This window comes from Lepisma saccharinum, chromosome 6, assembly GCF_977018435.1.
Source record: "Lepisma saccharinum chromosome 6, izLepSacc3.1, whole genome shotgun sequence".
Taxonomy (NCBI): Eukaryota; Metazoa; Arthropoda; class Insecta; order Zygentoma; family Lepismatidae; genus Lepisma; species Lepisma saccharinum.
In genome coordinates this window covers 97,150,872-97,167,337 of record NC_139234.1, presented here as the reverse complement: position 1 = coordinate 97,167,337, position 16,466 = coordinate 97,150,872, and positions in this window count along the sequence as shown.

Sequence of the window (16,466 nt, the reverse complement as noted above, 5' to 3'; positions counted from 1 at the left end):
TGATTGTTGAAACATTTTAAAACCATCGAATTCCACACATTTTACGATTGGATTATACAAAATTTAAAACTCTCATATCTCCGTTACTATTGAAGATACAGAAGTCATTTTACACTAAATGGAATCAGGTCGACCTAACCTACCTAACTTAACCCAACTTAACCTAACCTAAATTAATAACGATAAAATTAACAATCTATTTGGGCGCGATTGTAGTCGTTGTCGAGGAGGTTTGAAATAAAGATTTTGATTGTTGAAACATTTTAAAACAATCGAATTCCACACATTTTTCGATAGGATTATATAAAATTTCAAACTTTCTAACATAACAACTCTCATAACAATAAAATAAACCAGCTATTTGATCGCGATTGTAGTCGCTGTCGAGGAGATTGGAAATATAGATTTTTGATTATTGAAAAATATCGAATTAAACACATTTTACGATGGAATTATATAAAATTTCAAACTCTCATATCTCCGTTACTATTGAAGATTCAGAAGTGATTTTACATTCAATGGAATCAGGTTGACGCTCTTTATTGGCTCAATAGGAAAAATGTATTCCATGTGTAATATTCATGATTAGTTACCATGGAACTCTCATAACAATAAAGTAAACAATCCATTTGAGTGCGATTGTAGTCGTTGTATAGGAGATTTCAAATATAGATTTTGATTGTTGAAACATTAGAAAACAATCGAATTCCACACATTTTACGATAGGATTATATAAAATTTCAAACTCTCATATCTCCGTTACTATTGAAGATACAGAAGTGATTTTACACTAAATGGAATCAGGTCGACCTAACCTAACCTAACTTAACCCGACTTAACCTAACCTAACCTAATAACGATAAAATTAACAATCTATTTGGGCGCGAATGTAGTCGTTGTATAGGAGATTTCAAATAAAGATTTTGATTGTTGAAACATTAGAAAACAATCGAATTCCACACATTTTTCGATAGGATTATATAAAATTTCAAACTTTCATATCTCCGTTACTATTGAAGATACAGAAGTGATATTACATTCAATGGAATCAGGTCTACGCTCTCTATTGGCTCATTGGGAAAAAATGTATTCCATGTGTAATATTCATGATTAGTTACCATGGAACTTTCATAACAATAAAATAAACAATCTATTTGAGTGCGATGGTAATCGTTCTCTAGGAGATTTAAAATATAGATTTTGATTGTTGAAACATTTTAAAACCATCGAATTCCACACATTTTACGATAGAATTATATAAAATTTCAAACTCTCATATCTCCTTAACTATTGAAGATATAGAAGTCATTTTACACTAAATGGAATCAGGTCGGCCTAACCTAACCTAACCACACTTAACCCAACTTAACCTTACCTAACCTAATAACGATAAAATTAACAATCCATTTGGGCGCGATTGTAGTCGTTGTCGAGGAGATTGGAAATATAGATTTTGATTGTTGAAACATTTTAAAAATATCGAATTCCACACATTTTACGATAGGATTATATAAAATTTAAAACTCTCATATCTCCGTTACTATTGAAGATACAGAAGTGATTTTACATTCAATGGAATCAGGTTGACGCTCTCTATTGGCTCAATGGGAAAAATGTATTCCATGTGTAATATTCACGATTAGTTACCATGGAACTTTCATAACAATAAAATAAACAATCTATTTGAGTGCGATTGTAATCGTTGTCTAGGAGATTTAAAATATAGATTTTGATTGTTGAAACATTAGAAAACAATCGAATTCCACACATTTTACGATAGGATTATATAAAATTTCAAACTCTCATATCTCCGCTACTACTGAAGATACAGAAGTGATTTTACATTCAATGGAATCAGGTCTACGCTATCTATTGGCTCAATGGGAAAAATGTATTCCATGTGTATTATTCATGATTAGTTACCATGGAACTCTCATAACAATAAAATAAACAATCTAGTTGAGTGCGATTGTAATCGTTGTCTAGGAGATTTAAAATATAGATTTTTGATTGTTGAAACATTTTAAAACCATCGAATTCCACACATTTTACGATAGAATTATATAAAATTTCAAACTCTCATATCTCCGTTACTATTGACGATATAGAAGTCATTTTGCACTAAATGGAATCAGGTCGACCTAACCTAACCTAACCACACTTAACCCAACTTAACCTAACCTAACCTAATAACGATAAAATTAACAATTTATATGGGCGCGATTGTAGTCGTTGTTGAGGAGATTGGAAATATAGATTTTGATTGTTGAAACATTTTAAAACCATCGAATTCCACACATTTTACGATTGGATTATACAAAATTTAAAACTCTCATATCTCCGTTACTATTGAAGATACAGAAGTCATTTTACACTAAATGGAATCAGGTCGACCTAACCTACCTAACTTAACCCAACTTAACCTAACCTAAATTAATAACGATAAAATTAACAATCTATTTGGGCGCGATTGTAGTCGTTGTCGAGGAGGTTTGAAATAAAGATTTTGATTGTTGAAACATTTTAAAACAATCGAATTCCACACATTTTTCGATAGGATTATATAAAATTTCAAACTTTCTAACATAACAACTCTCATAACAATAAAATAAACCAGCTATTTGATCGCGATTGTAGTCGCTGTCGAGGAGATTGGAAATATAGATTTTTGATTATTGAAAAATATCGAATTAAACACATTTTACGATGGAATTATATAAAATTTCAAACTCTCATATCTCCGTTACTATTGAAGATTCAGAAGTGATTTTACATTCAATGGAATCAGGTTGACGCTCTTTATTGGCTCAATAGGAAAAATGTATTCCATGTGTAATATTCATGATTAGTTACCATGGAACTCTCATAACAATAAAGTAAACAATCCATTTGAGTGCGATTGTAGTCGTTGTATAGGAGATTTCAAATATAGATTTTGATTGTTGAAACATTAGAAAACAATCGAATTCCACACATTTTACGATAGGATTATATAAAATTTCAAACTCTCATATCTCCGTTACTATTGAAGATACAGAAGTGATTTTACACTAAATGGAATCAGGTCGACCTAACCTAACCTAACTTAACCCGACTTAACCTAACCTAACCTAATAACGATAAAATTAACAATCTATTTGGGCGCGAATGTAGTCGTTGTATAGGAGATTTCAAATAAAGATTTTGATTGTTGAAACATTAGAAAACAATCGAATTCCACACATTTTTCGATAGGATTATATAAAATTTCAAACTTTCATATCTCCGTTACTATTGAAGATACAGAAGTGATATTACATTCAATGGAATCAGGTCTACGCTCTCTATTGGCTCATTGGGAAAAAATGTATTCCATGTGTAATATTCATGATTAGTTACCATGGAACTTTCATAACAATAAAATAAACAATCTATTTGAGTGCGATGGTAATCGTTCTCTAGGAGATTTAAAATATAGATTTTGATTGTTGAAACATTTTAAAACCATCGAATTCCACACATTTTACGATAGAATTATATAAAATTTCAAACTCTCATATCTCCTTTACTATTGAAGATATAGAAGTCATTTTACACTAAATGGAATCAGGTCGGCCTAACCTAACCTAACCACACTTAACCCAACTTAACCTTACCTAACCTAATAACGATAAAATTAACAATCCATTTGGGCGCGATTGTAGTCGTTGTCGAGGAGATTGGAAATATAGATTTTGATTGTTGAAACATTTTAAAAATATCGAATTCCACACATTTTACGATAGGATTATATAAAATTTAAAACTCTCATATCTCCGTTACTATTGAAGATACAGAAGTGATTTTACATTCAATGGAATCAGGTTGACGCTCTCTATTGGCTCAATGGGAAAAATGTATACCATGTGTAATATTCACGATTAGTTACCATGGAACTTTCATAACAATAAAATAAACAATCTATTTGAGTGCGATTGTAATCGTTGTCTAGGAGATTTAAAATATAGATTTTGATTGTTGAAACATTAGAAAACAATCGAATTCCACACATTTTACGATAGGATTATATAAAATTTCAAACTCTCATATCTCCGCTACTACTGAAGATACAGAAGTGATTTTACATTCAATGGAATCAGGTCTACGCTATCTATTGGCTCAATGGGAAAAATGTATTCCATGTGTATTATTCATGATTAGTTACCATGGAACTCTCATAACAATAAAATAAACAATCTAGTTGAGTGCGATTGTAATCGTTGTCTAGGAGATTTAAAATATAGATTTTTGATTGTTGAAACATTTTAAAACCATCGAATTCCACACATTTTACGATAGAATTATATAAAATTTCAAACTCTCATATCTCCGTTAATATTGAAGATATAGAAGTCATTTTACACTAAATGGAATCAGGTCGACCTAACCTAACCTAACCACACTTAACCCAACTTAACCTAACCTAACCTAATAACGATAAAATTAACAATTTATATGGGCGCGATTGTAGTCGTTGTTGAGGAGATTGGAAATATAGATTTTGATTGTTGAAACATTTTAAAACCATCGAATTCCACAAATTTTACGATTGGATTATACAAAATTTAAAACTCTCATATCTCCGTTACTATTGAAGATACAGAAGTCATTTTACACTAAATGGAATCAGGTCGACCTAACCTACCTAACTTAACCCAACTTAACCTAACCTAAATTAATAACGATAAAATTAACAATCTATTTGGGCGCGATTGTAGTCGTTGTCGAGGAGGTTTGAAATAAAGATTTTGATTGTTGAAACATTTTAAAACAATCGAATTCCACACATTTTTCGATAGGATTATATAAAATTTCAAAGTTTCTAACATAACAACTCTCATAACAATAAAATAAACCAGCTATTTGGGCGCGATTGTAGTCGCTGTCGAGGAGATTGGAAATATAGATTTTTGATTATTGAAAAATATCGAATTAAACACATTTTACGATAGAATTATATAAAATTTCAAACTCTCATATCTCCGTTACTATTGAAGATTCAGAAGTGATTTTACATTCAATGGAATCAGGTTGACGCTCTTTATTGGCTCAATAGGAAAAATGTATTCCATGTGTAATATTCATGATTAGTTACCATGGAACTCTCATAACAATAAAGTAAACAATCCATTTGAGTGCGATTGTAGTCGTTGTATAGGAGATTTCAAATATAGATTTTGATTGTTGAAACATTAGAAAACAATCGAATTCCACACATTTTACGATAGGATTATATAAAATTTCAAACTCTCATATCTCCGTTACTATTGAAGATACAGAAGTGATTTTACACTAAATGGAATCAGGTCGACCTAACCTAACCTAACTTAACCCGACTTAACCTAACCTAACCTAATAACGATAAAATTAACAATCTATTTGGGCGCGAATGTAGTCGTTGTATAGGAGATTTCAAATAAAGATTTTGATTGTTGAAACATTAGAAAACAATCGAATTCCACACATTTTTCGATAGGATTATATAAAATTTCAAACTTTCATATCTCCGTTACTATTGAAGATACAGAAGTGATATTACATTCAATGGAATCAGGTCTAAGCTCTCTATTGGCTCATTGGGAAAAAATGTATTCCATGTGTAATATTCATGATTAGTTACCATGGAACTTTCATAACAATAAAATAAACAATCTATTTGAGTGCGATGGTAATCGTTCTCTAGGAGATTTAAAATATAGATTTTGATTGTTGAAACATTAGAAAACAACCGAATTCCACACATTTTACGATAGGATTATATAAAATTTCAAACTCTCATATCTGCGCTACTACTGAAGATACAGAAGTGATTTTACATTCAATGGAATCAGGTCTACGCTCTCTATTGGCTCAATGGGAAAAATGTATTCCATGTGTATTTTTCATGATTAGCTACCATGGAACTCTCATAACAATAAAATAAACAATCTAGTAGAGTGCGATTGTAATCGTTGTCTAGGAGATTTAAAATATAGATTTTTGATTGTTGAAACATTTTAAAACCATCGAATTCCACACATTTTACGATAGAATTATATAAAATTTCAAACTCTCATATCTCCTTTACTATTGAAGATATAGAAGTCATTTTACACTAAATGGAATCAGGTCGGCCTAACCTAACCTAACCACACTTAACCCAACTTAACCTAACCTAACCTAATAACGATAAAATAAACAATCTATTTGAGTTCGATTGTAATCGTTGTCTAGGAGATTTAAAATATAGATTTTGATTGTTGAAACATTAGAAAACAATCGAATTCCACACATTTTACGATAGGATTATATAAAATTTCAAACTCTCATATCTCCCCTACTACTGAAGATACAGAAGTGATTTTACATTCAATGGAATCAGGTCTACGCTATCTATTGGCTCAATGGGGAAAATGTATTCCATGTGTATTATTCATGATTAGTTACCATGGAACTCTCATAACAATAAAATAAACAATCTAGTTGAGTGCGATTGTAATCGTTGTCTAGGAGATTTAAAATATAGATTTTTGATTGTTGAAACATTTTAAAACCATCGAATTCCACACATTTTACGATAGAATTATATAAAATTTCAAACTCTCATATCTCCGTTACTATTGAAGATATAGAAGTCATTTTACACTAAATGGAATCAGGTCGACCTAACCTAACCTAACCACACTTAACCCAACTTAACCTAACCTAACCTAATAACGATAAAATTAACAATTTATATGGGCGCGATTGTAGTCGTTGTTGAGGAGATTGGAAATATAGATTTTGATTGTTGAAACATTTTAAAACCATCGAATTCCACACATTTTACGATTGGATTATACAAAATTTAAAACTCTCATATCTCCGTTACTATTGAAGATACAGAAGTCATTTTACACTAAATGGAATCAGGTCGACCTAACCTACCTAACTTAACCTAACTTAACCTAACCTAAATTAATAACGATAAAATTAACAATCTATTTGGGCGCGATTGTAGTCGTTGTCGAGGAGATTTCAAATATAGATTTTGATTGTTGAAACATTAGAAAACAATCGAATTCCACACATTTTACGATAGGATTATATAAAATTTAAAACTCTCATATCTCCGTTACTATTGAAGATACAGAAGTGATTTTACATTCAATGGAATCAGGATGACGCTCTCTATTGGCTCAATGGGAAAAATGTATTCCATGTGTAATATTCACGATTAGTTACCATGGAACTTTCATAACAATAAAATAAACAATCTATTTGAGTGCGATTGTAATCGTTGTCTAGGAGATTTAAAATATAGATTTTGATTGTTGAAACATTAGAAAACAATCGAATTCCACACATTTTACGATAGGATTATATAAAATTTCAAACTCTCATATCTCCGCTACTACTGAAGATACAGAAGTGATTTTACATTCAATGGAATCAGGTCTACGCTATCTATTGGCTCAATGGGAAAAATGTATTCCATGTGTATTATTCATGATTAGTTACCATGGAACTCTCATAACAATAAAATAAACAATCTAGTTGAGTGCGATTGTAATCGTTGTCTAGGAGATTTAAAATATAGATTTTTGATTGTTGAAACATTTTAAAACCATCGAATTCCACACATTTTACGATAGAATTATATAAAATTTCAAACTCTCATATCTCCGTTACTATTGAAGATATAGAAGTCATTTTACACTAAATGGAATCAGGTCGACCTAACCTAACCTAACCACACTTAACCCAACTTAACCTAACCTAACCTAATAACGATAAAATTAACAATTTATATGGGCGCGATTGTAGTCGTTGTTGAGGAGATTGGAAATATAGATTTTGATTGTTGAAACATTTTAAAACCATCGAATTCCACACATTTTACGATTGGATTATACAAAATTTAAAACTCTCATATCTCCGTTACTATTGAAGATACAGAAATCATTTTTCATTAAATGGAACCAGGTCGACCTAATCTAACCTAAAATAACCACACTTAACCCAACTTAACCTAACCTAACCTAATAACGATAAAATTAACAATCCATTTGGGCGCGATTGTAGTCGTTGTTGAGGAGATTGGAAATATAGATTTTGGTTGTTGAAACATTTTAAAACCATCGAATTCCACACATTTTACGATAGAATTATATAAAATTTCAAACTCTCATATATCCTTTACTATTGAAGATACAGAAATCATTTTTCACTAAATGGAACCAGGTCGACCTAACCTAACCTAAAATAACCACACTTAACCCAACTTAACCTAACCTAACCTAATAACGATAAAATTAACAATCCATTTGGGCGCGATTGTAGTCGTTCTTGAGGAGATTGGAAATATAGATTTGGTTGTTGAAACATTTTAAAACCATCGAATTCCACACATTTTACGATTGGATTATATAAAATTTAAAACTCTCATATCTCCGTTACTATTGAAGATACAGAAGTGATTTTACATTCAATGGAATCAGGTTGACGCTCTCTATTGGCTCAATGGAAAAATGTATTCCATGTGTAATATTCATGATTAGTTACCATGGAACTCTCATAACAATAAAATAAACAATCTAGTTGAGTGCGATTGTAATCGTTGTCGAGGAGATTGGAAATATAGATTTTGATTATTGAAACATTAGAAAACAATCGCATTCCACACATTTTACGATAGGATTATATAAAATTTCAAACTCTCATATCTCCTTTGCTATTGAAGATACAGAAGTGATTTTACACTAAATTGGATCAGGTAGACATAACCTAACCTAACCTAACCACTCTTAACCCAACTTAACCTAACCTAACCTAATAACTATAAAATTAACAATCCATTTGGGCGCGATTGTAGTCGTTGTCGAGGAGATTGGAAATATAGATTTTGATTGTTGAAACATTTTAAAAATATCGAATTCCACACATTTTACGATAGGATTATTTAAAATTTAAAACTCTCATATCTCCGTTACTATTGAAGATACAGAAGTGATTTTACATTCAATGGAATCAGGTTGACGTTCTCTATTGGCTCAATGGAAAAAATGTATTCCATGTGTAATATTCATGATTAGTTACCATGGAACTTTCATAACAATAAAATAAACAATCTATTTGAGTGCGATTGTAATCGTTGTCTAGGAGATTTAAAATATAGATTTTGATTGTTGAAACATTAGAAAACAATCGAATTCCACACATTTTACGATAGGATTATATAAAATTTCAAACTCTCATATCTCCGTTACTATTGTAGATACAGAAGTGATTTTACACTAAATGGAATCAGGTCGACCTAACCTAACTTAACCCAACTTAACCTAACCTAAACTAATAACGATAAAATTAACAATCTATTTGGGCGCGATTGTAGTCGTTGTCGAGGAGATTTGAAATATAGATTTTGATTGTTGAAACATTTTAAAACAATCGAATTCCACACATTTTTCGATAGGATTATATAAAATTTCAAACTTTCATATCTCCGTTACTATTGAAGATACAGAAGTGATTTTACACTTAACTGGATCAGGTAGACATAACCTAACCTAACCTAACCACACTTAACCCAACTTAACCTAACCTAATATCGATAAAATTAACAATCCATTTGGACGCGATTGTAGTCGTTGTCGAGGAGATTGGAAATATAGATTTTGATTGTTGAAACATTTTAAAAATATCGAAATCCACACATTTTACGATAGGATTATATAAAATTTAAAACTCTCATATCTCCGTTACTATTGAAGATACAGAAGTGATTTTACATTCAATGGAATCAGGTTGACGCTCTCTATTGGCTCAATGGAAAAAATGTATTCCATGTGTAATATTCACGATTAGTTACCATGGAACTTTCATAACAATAAAATAAACAATCTATTTGAGTGCGATTGTAATCGTTGTCTAGGAGATTTAAAATATAGATTTTGATTGTTGAAACATTAGAAAACAATCGAATTCCACACATTTTACGATAGGATTATATAAAATTTCAAACTCTCATATCTCCGCTACTACTGAAGATACAGAAGTGATTTTACATTCAATGGAATCAGGTCTACGCTATCTATTGGCTCAATGGGAAAAATGTATTCCATGTGTATTATTCATGATTAGTTACCATGGAACTCTCATAACAATAAAATAAACAATCTAGTTGAGTGCGATTGTAATCGTTGTCTAGGAGATTTAAAATATAGATTTTTGATTGTTGAAACATTTTAAAACCATCGAATTCCACACATTTTACGATAGAATTATATAAAATTTCAAACTCTCATATCTCCGTTACTATTGAAGATATAGAAGTCATTTTACACTAAATGGAATCAGGTCGACCTAACCTAACCTAACCACACTTAACCCAACTTAACCTAACCTAACCTAATAACGATAAAATTAACAATTTATATGGGCGCGATTGTAGTCGTTGTTGAGGAGATTGGAAATATAGATTTTGATTGTTGAAACATTTTAAAACCATCGAATTCCACACATTTTACGATTGGATTATACAAAATTTAAAACTCTCATATCTCCGTTACTATTGAAGATACAGAAATCATTTTTCATTAAATGGAACCAGGTCGACCTAATCTAACCTAAAATAACCACACTTAAACCAACTTAACCTAACCTAACCTAATAACGATAAAATTAACAATCCATTTGGGCGCGATTGTAGTCGTTGTTGAGGAGATTGGAAATATAGATTTTGGTTGTTGAAACATTTTAAAACCATCGAATTCCACACATTTTACGATAGAATTATATAAAATTTCAAACTCTCATATATCCTTTACTATTGAAGATACAGAAATCATTTTTCACTAAATGGAACCAGGTCGACCTAACCTAACCTAAAATAACCACACTTAACCCAACTTAACCTAACCTAACCTAATAACGATAAAATTAACAATCCATTTGGGCGCGATTGTAGTCGTTCTTAAGGAGATTGGAAATATAGATTTGGTTGTTGAAACATTTTAAAACCATCGAATTCCACACATTTTACGATTGGATTATATAAAATTTAAAACTCTCATATCTCCGTTACTATTGAAGATACAGAAGTGATTTTACATTCAATGGAATCAGGTTGACGATCTCTATTGGCTCAATGGAAAAATGTATTCCATGTGTAATATTCATGATTAGTTACCATAGAACTCTCATAACAATAAAATAAACAATCTAGTTGAGTGCGATTGTAATCGTTGTCGAGGAGATTGGAAATATAGATTTTGATTATTGAAACATTAGAAAACAATCGCATTCCACACATTTTACGATAGGATTATATAAAATTTCAAACTCTCATATCTCCTTTGCTATTGAAGATACAGAAGTGATTTTACACTAAATTGGATCAGGTAGACATAACCTAACCTAACCTAACCACTCTTAACCCAACTTAACCTAACCTAACCTAATAACTATAAAATTAACAATCCATTTGGGCGCGATTGTAGTCGTTGTCGAGGAGATTGGAAATATAGATTTTGATTGTTGAAACATTTTAAAAATATCGAATTCCACACATTTTACGATAGGATTATTTAAAATTTAAAACTCTCATATCTCCGTTACTATTGAAGATACAGAAGTGATTTTACATTCAATGGAATCAGGTTGACGTTCTCTATTGGCTCAATGGAAAAAATGTATTCCATGTGTAATATTCATGATTAGTTACCATGGAACTTTCATAACAATAAAATAAACAATCTATTTGAGTGCGATTGTAATCGTTGTCTAGGAGATTTAAAATATAGATTTTGATTGTTGAAACATTAGAAAACAATCGAATTCCACACATTTTACGATAGGATTATATAAAATTTCAAACTCTCATATCTCCGTTACTATTGTAGATACAGAAGTGATTTTACACTAAATGGAATCAGGTCGACCTAACCTAACTTAACCCAACTTAACCTAACCTAAACTAATAACGATAAAATTAACAATCTATTTGGGCGCGATTGTAGTCGTTGTCGAGGAGATTTGAAATATAGATTTTGATTGTTGAAACATTTTAAAACAATCGAATTCCACACATTTTTCGATAGGATTATATAAAATTTCAAACTTTCATATCTCCGTTACTATTGAAGATACAGAAGTGATTTTACACTTAACTGGATCAGGTAGACATAACCTAACCTAACCTAACCACACTTAACCCAACTTAACCTAACCTAATATCGATAAAATTAACAATCCATTTGGACGCGATTGTAGTCGTTGTCGAGGAGATTGGAAATATAGATTTTGATTGTTGAAACATTTAAAAATATCGAAATCCACACATTTTACGATAGGATTATATAAAATTTAAAACTCTCATATCTCCGTTACTATTGAAGATACAGAAGTGATTTTACATTCAATGGAATCAGGTTGACGCTCTCTATTGGCTCAATGGGAAAAATGTATTCCATGTGTAATATTCATGATTAGTTTCCATGGAAATTTCATAACAATAAAATAAACAATCTATTTGAGTGCGATAGGAGATTTAAAATATAGATTTTGATTGTTGAAACATTAGAAAACAATCGAATTCCACACATTTTACGATAGGATTATATAAAATTTCAAACTCTCATATCTGCGCTACTACTGAAGATACAGAAGTGATTTTACATTCAATGGAATCAGGTCTACGCTATCTATTGGCTCAATGGGAAAAATGTATTCCATGTGTATTATTCATGATTAGTTACCATGGAACTCTCATAACAATAAAATAAACAATCTAGTTGAGTGCGATTGTAATCGTTGTCTAGGAGATTTAAAATATAGATTTTTGATTGTTGAAACATTTTAAAACCATCGAATTCCACACATTTTACGATAGAATTATATAAAATTTCAAACTCTCATATCTCCGTTACTATTGAAGATATAGAAGTCATTTTACACTAAATGGAATCAGGTCGACCTAACCTAACCTAACCACACTTAACCCAACTTAACCTAACCTAACCTAATAACGATAAAATTAACAATTTATATGGGCGCGATTGTAGTCGTTGTTGAGGAGATTGGAAATATAGATTTTGATTGTTGAAACATTTTAAAACCATCGAGTTCCACACATTTTACGATTGGATTATACAAAATTTAAAACTCTCATATCTCCGTTACTATTGAAGATACAGAAATCATTTTTCATTAAATGGAACCAGGTCGACCTAATCTAACCTAAAATAACCACACTTAACCCAACTTAACCTAACCTAACCTAATAACGATAAAATTAACAATCCATTTGGGCGCGATTGTAGTCGTTGTTGAGGAGATTGGAAATATAGATTTTGGTTGTTGAAACATTTTAAAACCATCGAATTCCACACATTTTACGATAGAATTATATAAAATTTCAAACTCTCATATATCCTTTACTATTGAAGATACAGAAATCATTTTTCACTAAATGGAACCAGGTCGACCTAACCTAACCTAAAATAACCACACTTAACCCAACTTAACCTAACCTAACCTAATAACGATTAAATTAACAATCCATTTGGGCGCGATTGTAGTCGTTCTTGAGAAGATTGGAAATATAGATTTGGTTGTTGAAACATTTTAAAACCATCGAATTCCACACATTTTACGATTGGATTATATAAAATTTAAAACTCTCATATCTCCGTTACTATTGAAGATACAGAAGTGATTTTACATTCAATGGAATCAGGTTGACGCTCTCTATTGGCTCAATGGAAAAATGTATTCCATGTGTAATATTCATGATTAGTTACCATGGAACTCTCATAACAATAAAATAAACAATCTAGTTGAGTGCGATTGTAATCGTTGTCGAGGAGATTGGAAATATAGATTTTGATTATTGAAACATTAGAAAACAATCGCATTCCACACATTTTACGATAGGATTATATAAAATTTCAAACTCTCATATCTCCTTTGCTATTGAAGATACAGAAGTGATTTTACACTAAATTGGATCAGGTAGACATAACCTAACCTAACCTAACCACTCTTAACCCAACTTAACCTAACCTAACCTAATAACTATAAAATTAACAATCCATTTGGGCGCGATTGTAGTCGTTGTCGAGGAGATTGGAAATATAGATTTTGATTGTTGAAACATTTTAAAAATATCGAATTCCACACATTTTACGATAGGATTATTTAAAATTTAAAACTCTCATATCTCCGTTACTATTGAAGATACAGAAGTGATTTTACATTCAATGGAATCAGGTTGACGTTCTCTATTGGCTCAATGGAAAAAATGTATTCCATGTGTAATATTCATGATTAGTTACCATGGAACTTTCATAACAATAAAATAAACAATCTATTTGAGTGCGATTGTAATCGTTGTCTAGGAGATTTAAAATATAGATTTTGATTGTTGAAACATTAGAAAACAATCGAATTCCACACATTTTACGATAGGATTATATAAAATTTCAAACTCTCATATCTCCGTTACTATTGTAGATACAGAAGTGATTTTACACTAAATGGAATCAGGTCGACCTAACCTAACTTAACCCAACTTAACCTAACCTAAACTAATAACGATAAAATTAACAATCTATTTGGGCGCGATTGTAGTCGTTGTCGAGGAGATTTGAAATATAGATTTTGATTGTTGAAACATTTTAAAACAATCGAATTCCACACATTTTTCGATAGGATTATATAAAATTTCAAACTTTCATATCTCCGTTACTATTGAAGATACAGAAGTGATTTTACACTTAACTGGATCAGGTAGACATAACCTAACCTAACCTAACCACACTTAACCCAACTTAACCTAACCTAATATCGATAAAATTAACAATCCATTTGGACGCGATTGTAGTCGTTGTCGAGGAGATTGGAAATATAGATTTTGATTGTTGAAACATTTTAAAAATATCGAAATCCACACATTTTACGATAGGATTATATAAAATTTAAAACTCTCATATCTCCGTTACTATTGAAGATACAGAAGTGATTTTACATTCAATGGAATCAGGTTGACGCTCTCTATTGGCTCAATGGGAAAAATGTATTCCATGTGTAATATTCATGATTAGTTTCCATGGAACTTTCATAACAATAAAATAAACAATCTATTTGAGTGCGATAGGAGATTTAAAATATAGATTTTGATTGTTTAAACATTAGAAAACAACCGAATTCCACACATTTTACGATAGGATTATATAAAATTTCAAACTCTCATATCTGCGCTACTACTGAAGATACAGAAGTGATTTTACATTCAATGGAATCAGGTCTACGCTCTCTATTGGCTCAATGGGAAAAATGTATTCCATGTGTATTATTCATGATTAGTTACCATGGAACTCTCATAACAATAAAATAAACAATCTAGTTGAGTGCGATTGTAATCGTCTAGGAGATTTAAAATATAGATTTTGATTGTTGAAACATTTTAAAAATATCGAATTCCACACATTTTACGATAGGATAATATAAAATTTAAAACTCAAATATCTCCTTTACTATTGAAGATACAGAAATCATTTTTCACTAAATGGAATCAGGTCGACCTAACCTAACCTAAAATAACCACACTTAACCCAACTTAACCTAACCTAACCTAATAACGATAAAATTAACAATCCATTTGGGCGCGATTGTAGTCGTTGTTGAGGAGATTGGAAATATAGGTTTTGGTTGTTGAAACATTTTGAAACCATCGAATTCCACACATTTTACGATAGAATTATATAAAATTTCAAACTCTCATATCTCCTTTACTATTGAAGATACAGAAATCATTTTTCACTAAATGGAACCAGGTCGACCTAACCTAACCTAAAATAACCACACTTAACCCAACTTAACCTAAACTAACCTAATAACGATAAAATTAACAATCCATTTGGGCGCGATTGTAGTCGTTGTTGAGGAGATTGGAAATATAGATTTTGGTTGTTGAAACATTTTAAAACCATCGAATTCCACACATTTTACGATTGGATTATACAAAATTTAAAAATCTCATTTCTCCGTTACTATTGAAGATACAGAAGTGATTTTACATTCTATGGAATCAGGTTGACGTTCTCTATTGGCTCAAGGCGAAAAATGTATTCCATGTGTAATATTCATGATTAGTTACCATGGAACTTTCATAACAATAAAATAAACAATCTATTTGAGTGCGATTGTAATCGTTGTCTAGGAGATTTAAAATATAGATTTTGATTGTTGAAACATTAGAAAACAATCGAATTCCACACATTTTACGATAGGATTATATAAAATTTCAAACTCTCATATCTCCGCTACTACTGAAGATACAGAAGTGATTTTACATTCAATGGAATCAGGTCTACGCAATCTATTGGCTCAATGGGAAAAATGTATTCCATGTGTATTATTCATGATTAGTTACCATGGAACTCTCATAACAATAAAATAAACAATCTAGTTGAGTGCGATTGTAATCG